This window comes from Rattus norvegicus, chromosome 5 (genome assembly GCF_036323735.1).
Source record: "Rattus norvegicus strain BN/NHsdMcwi chromosome 5, GRCr8, whole genome shotgun sequence".
Classification (NCBI taxonomy): domain Eukaryota; kingdom Metazoa; phylum Chordata; class Mammalia; order Rodentia; family Muridae; genus Rattus; species Rattus norvegicus.
Window position 1 is genome coordinate 53,835,517 of NC_086023.1, and position 10,076 is coordinate 53,845,592.

A 10,076-nucleotide genomic window follows, 5' to 3' on the forward strand; every position below is an offset into this window, starting at 1 on the left:
TGTTTAAGGAACATAGCAAGTAAAATGCCTTATAATGGCATGTTGCTATACCCATGGACCAGAGCATTACTCAACCCTTATCAGAAAAGCTTCTTGTAGTAAATACTCACTAGCACGGAAACCACAATAGAACAATATTTAGAGAGCGGGAGATTTTGGAGCATTCATCTCTAAATGAGATAGCTTTATCCAACTGCTCCCTCAAGAATCTATGTGGAAGAGGAGGCAGAAAGAATCTAAGAGCCAGAGGTAGGGACAACCCCAAGGAAATACTGTCTTCCAGATAAAACAAGGCTGCACACACATAAATTCACAAAGACTGTGACAGCATGCAGAACTTTAAGCTAGACAAAATCCTATCACGGAGAAGGGGAACGGGCACAAAGTCCATTCCTATCCAAGAAGCTATTTGCAATTGGCAGCTGATGGCAGGGAAGGGAAATCAGCTTCATTCAATGGAGGGACACTGGATATATCAACTCCAATCCAAAGTAGGCCCTGTGATCAGGAATATCTTGTCCATACAAAATAGACTCCCTTGGGATGGGGTAGTTTATATATTTTTCATTATGTTTGGGGGGGCTTCTGTATCTTTGCTGTTTTGTTTTTAAGAAAAAGGATATGAATTTGGGGTAAACGAGGAGGAGGAGGATCTGGGAGGGATTAAGGGAGGGGAAAGAATGTGACCGAAATGCAGATTAAATGAAAGTTCCATTTTAAACAAAGACAAGTCCAGAATAACAGTATAGAAGACATATCAACGGCTGGAGAGATGGCTCAGTGGTTAAGGGCACTGATTGCTCTTCCAGCGGTCCTGAGTTCAAATCCCAGCAACCACATGGTGGATCACAGCCATCTGTAATGAGATCTGATACCCTCTTCTGGTGTGTCTGAAGACAGCTACAGTATACTTATATATAATAAATAAATAAATCTTTAAAAAAAAAAAACATCAACACCAAATTCATCTTTTTACCCAATAGAAGAGAGGAGTGTGCCAAGCTATACTCCGGAGTCCAGAGTCAGTTGAGACTTAGGGACAGGCACACCTGCCAGCGCTTTCATTCCAGGATTACTGCCCAAAGCCTTGGCAACTGTGCTTAGCTAACTGAACGCTCTAACTCGGCATAGGATTCCACTTGGCTCCAAATGTGTGTTCGCCTTTGAAAGACTCTGGTATATATGAAACCAAACCCACAAGGCAGCTTTTTCCCCCCTCCAACATTAGTACTTTGTTAAAAGAATGTATTAAATGACCACACTTTAACTTAATTCAAGGCAATCATGCAAACATTTTGAGAAAAGTAAACATTAACTTGACCTCTGAAGCTATTAAGGAAAATTAACCTGAAAGCACAAAGCCGTATTTAGTTCTTTAAGGACAGTGTCTGTATAGTTGTGCCCTGGATAGTTGAAATCTCAAATGTAAAAGTATAGTCATATCTTACCCTAGAGTGGGTGAAATGGCGGGACATACAGAGGAAAGTCGTTAGAAACAAAATGGCCGTTCACCTCTTAGGAAAACATGTTGGAGAGCATTATCTACTGTCCATGAATTGTACAGGGAGTTTGTGCTCCACTCTTGGAATAGATTAGTGTCTTTCAAATGAACAGCCAATTGGTCGGAGAGATGGCTCAGTGATTAAGAGCACCAGCTGTCATCCCAGAGAACCCAGGTTCAATTACCACATGGTGGCTCAAAATTGTCTGTAATTCCAGATCCAGGAGATCTGACACCCTTTTCTGGCCTCTGTAGTCATCAGGTCGTCAGACCCATGTACGGCCCACAGACATACATGCAAGCAAACACTATACAAAAATAGCTCAATGATAATAATTTTTTTTAAAAAAGGAGCCAAGTAAAATAACTGACACCCATTTAGAATTGTGGAAATTAAGTACCTTCGTGATATGATGCGATAGCTAAAAGAGGCATTATCAGAAAGAGAAATATGACCCGGGGAAATAGGAGGGGGCAATGACGGCGGAGGGATCCTTGTAATCAAAGTATATCTGACGCATGTCACATATAAACATCACAATGGAACCCACTATTCTAGAGACTAATAAAATTGAACCAAATGTCTTCAGCAACAGAAGCAAGGCCAGTTTTTCAAGGTGTTCCCTTTGCAGGAGGCCTTGGGTACTGAGCCAGGAGAGAGCTTACCCCTACCTCAGCTTACACGTGCTTACTGAGTGGATAGCGGGCAGGCCCTCTGAACTCGTTTGTTCCAGAGAGCAATGCACCCAGTTACATGAAAACACAACGCAGAATAAATAATTGTGAATTAAAGAGGAGTAGCCTAAATAAGCATGTCAGGGCTACATTTTCACGGTGCAATGGCAAAGCTGTGCAGCGAAGCAATCTCTGGCTTTGGTTTGAAAAAAAAAAAAATAATATCACTGTACCTTTGCAATTTCCTAAAGCCAAAAAAGAAAAAAAATGCCAAAATGATGATGTGGAAAAGAATTTTGATTTTGGTTGTCACTTATGTGAAAACTCTAAGATGCGCATTCGAGGTGAGAGACCAGAGCTATTCTGAAAGACTGGAAAAGGCGTCATTAAAACTGAGCCTTTTATAAAATGAGACTTGGAGGCTGGAGCACAGCTCCAGAGCGTGAGACCTTTGGTTCTATCCACAGCACCCAGGAGGAAAAACAAAAAGACGATACACAAGGGCGGGGCAAGGTCATAGGATTCCAGGCCCAGAAAACAGACATGGAAATGCTAGCAGCTCAGGAAGCATGTGGTTTATTTAAAAACCGAGAGCAGCTGAGCACAGCTGTAACAAGAAACTGAGGGTGACAGGCAGACATGGAGCTAAAAGGACATCCTTTTATCCTTCGTCCGGAACATTTGTTTAGTTGCACAGAAGTCCCTAGAGAACAACACACTGTATTTTTATTTTAAAAGCAAAAGAAAACAAAGTTTGACTAATGGCAGCACATGTAACAGAATTCTGGGGCGGGGAAGGGGGGAGAGTTGAACCCCACTAATAGCTTTTTGTGAAGAATTGTCTGCATTCTTCAGTGAAGTTAGTGTCTCTGAAAGGTGGCACTGCTAGGGCTGAAATAGAAAAGGTTCAATAAACTAGAAACAAGCAACCAAAATTAAAAAAAAAAAAAAAAACTTGAAAGAGAAAGATCGACAAGAACAGGCTGTAGCTGAGGTAATTAGCTAATCCAGGCCTCAGTAAGCCACTGTCTTTGCTCAGGTGTCTTCATTGTCTTCATGATGACCTTCTGAGGCACCCAAGTTCTCTTTGTAATATGAAACCATCTAGGCTCAGAAAACACATTGGGTGCCAACTGTGTAAGCCCTGCTGAGTGCCCACAGTGTGCAGGTTTATCAGAAAGCAGAAACTCATGCAATTTACATCCCAGCAGAAGAAGAGCCCCTCTAGTTGATAAAATAAAATCTTGAATTTTTTTTCTAATTAAAAAGACCAGACTCTCTCCCTCCATTGAATAAGAAAGAGCATGCTTGCTTGTTTGCTTTCTTTCTTTCCTTCTTTCTCTTTCTTTCTTAAATTGATAGCCAAGACCCCTGAATGATTCACTAGCACTGAATTATATTTTAGTGTTGCTTCAAGCAAGCATTCCATTATGCTGGTAATGACAACAGATCTGCTGATTATCCATGAGATTCTTATCCTGGGAAAACTTTCTAATGAAGCGTCGGATCGACTTTTCATCACAAGGTTGGAACCACTCAGAATAAAGAAAAGGCATGGACACCACCTTTGATTTCTCTGACTTCCCTCTACTTGGCTGGGTTTTCCAGTCACCTCCTCCCTGCTCACTTGTCTTATAGGTAGAGCCCTCAGAAAGGAGACCCAGTCCCTGCTTCTATTATAGAGACATCACAAATTCCCATACGCCCTGCTTATCGTTTGGGTATTTGTGATGGTGTCATACATTGAGACCCTTAACTGTGTCCCAAAAGAACAAGGCAAAGGTATAAGACTCTTTCTTAGTCTTAGAATTTCTCTAACCCCTGTCTGCTGCCTTCCTGTCATTCAGAATTGAATTTCTGATCTTTCCAGGACTTTTATCATGAAGGGGTGTTGAATTTTGTCTAATGCTTTCTCAGCATCTAAAAAGATGGTCAGATGGCTTTGTTCTTGGAGTTTGTTTATGTAGTGGAATAATTTGATGGGTTTGTGTATATTGATTCATCCCTGAATCCTTGGAATGAAGCCTATTTGATCATGATGGATGATTGTTTTGATGTGTTCTTGGATTCAGTTTGTGAGAATCTTATTGAGTATTTTGGCATTGATATTCATGAGGAAAATTGGTCTGAGGTTTTCTTCCTTTGTAGGGTTTTTGTGTGGTTTAGGTATAAGTGTAATTGTGACTTCATAGAGCAAATTGGGTAGTGCTCCCTCTGTTTCTATCTTGTGGAATAGTTTGGAGAGTGTTGGTATTAGGTCTTCTATGAAGATCTGGTAGAATTCAGCACTAAACTCATCTGGTCCTGGGCTTTTATTGGTTGGGAGACTTTCAATAACTACTTTTATTTCTTTAGGGGTTATGGGACTGTTTAGATGGTTTATCTGATCCTGATTTAACTTTGGTACCTGACTGTCCATTTCGGTCAGATTTTCCAGTTTTGTTGAGTATAGGCTTTTGTAGTAGGATCTGATGATTTTTTGGATTTCCTCAGTTTCTGTTGTTATGTCTCCCTTTTCATTTCTGGTGTTGTTAGTGTGGATATACTTTCTGTGCCCTCTGCTTAGTCTGGCTAAGAGTTTATCTATCTTGTTGATTTTCTCAAAGATCCAGCTCCTGGTTTTGTTGATTCTTTTTTTTTTTTTTTTTTTTTGGTTCTTTTTTTCGGAGCTGGGGACCGAACCCAGGGCCTTGCGCTTCCTAGGTAAGCGCTCTACCACTGAGCTAAATCCCCAGCCCCGGTTTTGTTGATTCTTTGTATAGTCCTTTTTGTTTCTACTTGTTGATTGCATCCCTGAGTTTGATTAATTCCTGCCTTCTACTCCTCTTAGGTGTATTTGCTTCTTTTTGTTCTAGAGCTTTCAGATGTGCTATCAAGCTGCTAGTGTATGCTCTCTCCAGTTTCTTTTTGGAGGCACTCAGAGCTATGAGGAGTTTGCCTCTTGGCACATCTTTCATGTGTCCCATAAGTTTGGATATGTTGTGTCTTCATTTTCATTAAATTCTAAGAAGTCTTTAATTTCTTTCTTTATTTCTTCCTTGACCAAATTATCATTGAGTAGAGCATTGTTTGGCTTCCATGTGTTGTGTGTGTTTGGGGGCGGGCGGCGGGCCTTCCGTTGTTTTTCTTGTTATTGAAGACAAGGTTTAGCCCATGGTGATCTGATAGCATGCATGGGATTATTTCTATCTTCTTGTATCTGTTGAGGCCTGTTTTATGACTAATTATATGGTCAATTTTGGAAAAGGTACCATGAGGTGCTGAGAAGAAGGTATATTCTTTTGTTTTAGGATGAAATGTTCTATAAATGTCTGTTAAATCCACTTGGTTCATAACTTCTGTTAGTTTCTCTATGTCTCTGTTTAGTTTCTGTTTCCATGATCTGTCCGTTGATGAGAGTGAGGTATTGAAGTCTCCCACTACTATTGTGTGTGGTACAATGTGTGCTTTGAGCTTTAGTAAAGTTTCTTTTATGAATGTGGGCGGCCTTGCATTTGAAGCATAGATGTTCAGAATTGAGAGTTCATCTTGGTATATTTTTCCTTTGAGGAGTATGTAGTGTCCTTCCTTATGCTTTTTGATAACTTTTGGTTGAGAGTTGATTTTATTCAATATTAGAATGGCTACTCCAGAGTGTTTTGGGAGTCTATTTGCTTGGAAAATTTTTTCCCAGCCTTTTACTCTGAGGTAGTATCTGTTTTGCCTCTCAGGTGTGTTGCCTGGATGCTGCAAAATGCTGGGTCCTGTTTAGATATCCAGTCTGTTAGTTTATGTCTTTTTATTGGGGAATTGATGCCAATGATTTTAAGGAAAAATGAGTTGCTTCCTGTTATTTTTGTTGTTAGAGGTGGAATTATGTTTGTGCAGCTATCTTCTTTTGGGTTAGTTGAAAGAATAATTTCTTGCTTTTTCTGGTGTAGTTTCCCTCCTCGTGTTGGAGTTTTCCATCTATTATCCTTTGTGGGGCTGAATTTGTTGATAGATATTGTGTAAATTTGGTTTTGTCATGGAATATCTTGGTTTCTCCATTTGTGGTAATTGAGAGTTTTGCTGGATATAGTAGCCTGAGCTGGCATTTGTGTTCTCTTAGGGTCTGTATGACATCTGCCCAGGGTCTTCTAGCTTTCTTAGTCTCTGTTGAGAAGTCTGGTTTAATTCTGAGAGGTCTGCCTTTATATGTTATTTGACCTTGATCTTTTTCCCTTACTGCTTTTAATATTCTTTCTTTGTTTTGTGCATTTGGTGTTTTAACTATTATGTGAATAGGAGTTTCTTTTCTGGTCCAATCTATTTGGAGTTCTGTAGGCTTCTAATATGCTTATGGTTATCTCTTTCTTTAGGTTACAGAAGTTTTCTTCTTTGATTTTGTTGAAGAAATTTACTGGCCCTTTAAGTTGGGAATGTTTGCTCTCTTCTATACCTATTATTCTTAGGTTTGATCTTCTCATTGTGTCCTGGATTTGCTGGATGTTTTGGGTCAGAAGCTTCTTGCATTTTGCGTTTTCTTTGACTGTTGGGTCAATGTGTTTTATGGTATCTTCTGCCCCTGAGATTCTCTCTTCTATCTCTTGTATTGTGTTGGTAATGCTTGTATCTATGACTTCTGATCTCTTTCCCAGATTTTCTGTCTCCAGGGTTGTCTCCTTTTGTGATTTATTTATTGTTTCTATTTCCATTTTAAAATCCTGGATGGTTTTGTTCAATTCCTTCACCTGTTTGGTTGTGTTTTCCTGTAATTCTTAAGGGATTTTTGTGTGTGTGTTTCCTCTCTAAGGGCTTCTACCTGTTTACTTGTGTTGTCCTGTATTTCTTTAAGGGAGTTATATGTGCTCTTCTTAAAGTCCTTTATCATCATCATGAGATGTGCTTTTAAATCAGAATCTTGCTTTTCCAACGTGTTGGGGTAATCAGGACTTGCTGTGGTGGGAGAACTGGATTCTAAAGATATCAAGTGGACTTGTTTTCTGTTATTTAGGTTCTTGTACTTACCTTTCACCCTCCGGTTGTCTCTGGTTTTAGCCGGTCTTTCTATCTCTGACAGTGTCTTGACCCTCCTCAAAGTCTGTGTGCTAGCACTCCTGGGAAACAAGCTCTCTCCCTGAGGGATCTGGGTACATAGAGCTGTGGTACATAGAGGGTCAGCTCTGTACACAGGCAGAAACTGGAAGGATCCTGTCCCAGACTGTTCAGTTCCTGGGTCCTGGGGGCTCCAGGTGGGCCCTCTGAACAGAAGTGGTGGTCTCACCTGTGCTGTCAGGTGTGTCAGCAGTCCTGGGAGACCAGCTTTCTCCTGGTGGAATCCGGGCACCCTGGATAAATTTTTATCTTGCCTGGATTTCCATAGAAATCTCCTAACTAGTTTCTTCATCTCTACCTGTCCCATTCATTCTTCATTAACAGCAGAGCTAAAACAACCATTCCTTGTGACACTTCTCTGCACATCATGCTATCGGCTTCCCAGTGAACACATGTTAAAATAGAAAAATCCACCAGAGCCTGAGAAGCTACACCCTTGCCTATATTTCTAAGCTAATCTCCTTTTGGTAACTGATTTTTTAAAAAAACTTTCTTCCTTTCTTTCTTCCCTTCTTTTTTCCCCTTCCTTTCTTCCCTGACAAAGTCTTGCTAAGTGCCTGATTCTAGCCTTGAACATGTGATCCTCTTGCTTCAGCCACTCAAGAACTAAGCCTCCTAACTACATTGTCCTTTGTATCTCTTGAATCTGCAATGTTTTCCCACCTTAAGCATATTGTATATAACATCCTGTCATCCTGGAGTATTCCTCTCTGTGTTAATTCCCTGCTCAATTCTGACTTTTCCTTGCAACACAAACTTTCCAGAAGGGCCTGCTCTCTCTGCTCTGTCTAGATTATCTTTCCATCCTCTCTTGTACTCATTTGACAAATCAACTTTCATTTGTATGTTGGTTTGTTCTGTATCTATTTTCTCTACTAAAATAAATGCTGTTTCTAGTATCTAGAGCAATACCCAGCACAGTGATAGGTATAAAACAGATGATTAATCAATGAAAGAGTAATGGATGTTAGTGAAGAAAAAAAAAGGAAACACAACCTTCAAAAGGTGTTGTAGGATATTTGATCACACTGCAAATCCCAAGATTGTGTTATTTACTCAAAAAAATCAGTTTCTAGTTGTGGTGTATCTCAGACTTAGCACACACTTTTAGTCTCTTTGGCTGGAATATAGACATAACCTTGGTATACACCTTTCATCCAAACGGTGAAGGTAAAGTTAGTTTGTAGAAGGAAGCTAATATTGAAAGTGATATCTAACTGAATGGCAAAGCAACAAATCAAAGAAAGATTTGACAGAATAGGATATGTCCAACTCTCACAAGAAGAGTGAAATTGGAAGCTACTGAATAGCAGTGCAGAGGCAGAAAATGGAGAAGGAGGAGGAAGGAGTTTTTACTGGGAGACTTGTACAGAGGCAGGTTGCAGAGAGAGAATAAGCTAGACACAGGTGAAGACAGAACAAGTCAGAGAATGAGAAGGAGCCAGAATATTGAACAAATTGACAGTGTCTGTTTGAGGTTAATCCAATAATTTAGTCAGAAGCTGAAAGAAGCCAGTTTGAGCCAGAAGAGCTGAGTTGACCAGAAAGCCAAGGTTCAGAAAGAGCTGGAAAGTAAGTCTCAGAGACTAAAAACATTCTAGACTTGTATGAAAGCTAAAGATTCCAGAACTAAGCCAAGGTTGGCAGACAGAGTCAGTAAGCCTCTGAGATAACAATTATTCAGGTGTATAAAAGATACTTTTATCAAAAAACAGAAAGCACTATTATCTACAGAATGTCTCCACTGAACAGCCTCGTAACCTCTATCTGGAACATCAAATGTGGTGCCTCCTGGACACACTATATTCAATACGGAGGCCTCAGAATAGAATGAGAAAGAAAGCTTAGATAACATGATCAAAAGCAGGCACATAGGACAGCTGTGTGGTTCTGGAAAAGCAGACCTGAAAAGACCAAAGGCAGCAGAACAAGGACAACAAGGAAAAGCCTCAAAGGTGGATAACAGACAACTGGGAGGAAGACCAGTGTGGAAGCCCCACTTCTTTCCTAACCTTCACTCTTTGGATTTCTCTTTCTGTGTAAGTAAGAAAATAACCTTGGACAGCATTACCTTAAGACTATGTTTATTTGCAACTCATTTAAGCCAGCCTAGGAAGTGGCATAGCCAATAGTGGCTTAAGTGATGTTTGTAAAACCCAACTGCTTCCTAAGATAGTTGTGATGGACATTGCTGGAGATCCTATAAATGCCTGGGTTTGGTCCTAGCAGAGGCCCTTCCATCTATGCTCTGATTTTGGACTACTCAGTGTCTTCCTTAAATGTTTGCTGAAATAAGATGGAGATTATTGAAAATATCACCAATGAACCTAAATCTGAGAAAGTTCCAGAAGAGAGTCTTGGTTCATGCATAAAATGTCTGAGGGTAAAACAAACTTGAAATAAGGTAAATCATTTGTGCTTATTTATCTCCTTCTTTAAACTTCTCTCTCTCTCTCTTTCTCTCTCTCTCTCTCTCTCTCTCTCTGTCTCTTTCTTTTTGTGTGTGTGTGTTTGTGTGTGTTTGTGTGTGTGTGTGTGTGTGTGTGTGAGAGAGAGAGAGAGAGAGAGAGAGAGAGAGAGAGAGAGAAATGGTGTCAGAGAGAGGTTGAGTGTGTGACTCTTCTATACCCAATAGTTCTCAGTGTGATGATTTTACTATAATAAACAAAATACCATTTTATTTTTTATTTTGTTATGTTATGTATATAGGTGTTTTTCCTACATGTATATTTGGGCACCATGTGAGTGCCTGGTGCCCAAAAAGACCAGAGGGGGCATCAAATTCTCTAGAATTATTGTTACAGAGGGCTGTGAACCTTCATGT